Source organism: Octodon degus, unplaced genomic scaffold, assembly GCF_000260255.1.
Source record: "Octodon degus isolate 3935 unplaced genomic scaffold, OctDeg1.0 scaffold00045, whole genome shotgun sequence".
Lineage (NCBI taxonomy): Eukaryota > Metazoa > Chordata > Mammalia > Rodentia > Octodontidae > Octodon > Octodon degus.
The window spans coordinates 11485657-11486948 of NW_004524621.1; positions in this window are offsets into that span (position 1 = coordinate 11485657).

A 1292-nucleotide genomic window follows, 5' to 3' on the forward strand; every position below is an offset into this window, starting at 1 on the left:
TTTTTTTTTTTGGCTGTCTCAGAATGCCTTCAGGGCAGGTTTGGCTGGTGTGAGTTCTGGGGATCAAACCACAGCATCCTGAGGCTGACTGCATTGTTTAAGCAGGCACTTAAACAACTGAGCTAATGGGCAGGGCCCCATCTATAGGTTTTCTTTTTCTTTTTTTTCCGGAACTGGGGATTGAACTCAGGCCCTTGTGCTTGCCAGGCAAGTGCTTATTCTACTGAGCCATCTCCCTGGCCCCATATAGGTTTTAATTTTGCATTTCTCTAATAGCTAATTATATTGAACATATTTTTTGGGGGGTACTGGGAGTCAAACTTAGGACCTTGCACTTGCCATGGAGGTGCTGCACCGTTGAGCTACATCCCCAGCCTGAGTATCATTTTCATGTAATTCTCATTAGCACTTTTTTTTTTCATTTATTATTGAAACTAATGTTTATTGAGATCTGCTTGCCGGACAGGTTATCTTCCACAGATTTGAGAAACGCCAGAACTGAAATGAAAACATCCAGGTGATAAGGATGTCCCTCTGCCTGAAGAAACTGAGATCCAGACAAAACTGATATTTATCTGGCAGCTTATGCTATAGCAGCTCCTAAAAGATATCGTTTTCCTCCTGGAGAAATTTAGGAAGTGCCCAGTCCCTCCTGGCAGCAACCCTTGGAGCCTGGCTGGTCCTCAGAGACTTTACTGTTGTAGCACTTTTTTTTTTTTTAACGAAAGGTTCTGATTTACCATTTACTTTTACCTGTGCATGCTAGAACTTGACTTATTAGAAATTTGTATGCCTGTCTTTGCTAAGAAAAGATAAATATTATGTACTGTTCATATTGTTTTCCATCTTAAAGTTGTTTTATGGACTTTTAAGCATTTCTCTGTGTCATGGGTACTGGTTGCTTATGAAGTAGATGATTTGCAAATAATGTCTATTTTGTGATTTCTTTAAATTTTCTTTCTTTTTTAAAAAATGTATTTGGTACAGGGTCTCACTCCGCAGCCTGGACTCTTGACTTGTATTGATCCTCCTGTTTTCAGCCTCCCCAGCACAGGGATTACTACCATGCAGTAAGCAACTGGCTCAGGGGGCCCAGGGGCAGGGCCAGTGAGACATGAGATGCAGGGGATGGAACCCTGTCCCTGTGCTTGCCTAAGCAGGTGCTTAGTCAGCTGAGCCATCTTGCCAACTCATCTCTAAATTTTCTTTGTCTTTTGACACAAGAGTTTTTCTTTTCTTTCTTTCTTTCTTTCTTTCTTTCTTTCTTTCTTTCTTTCTTTCTTTCTTTCTTT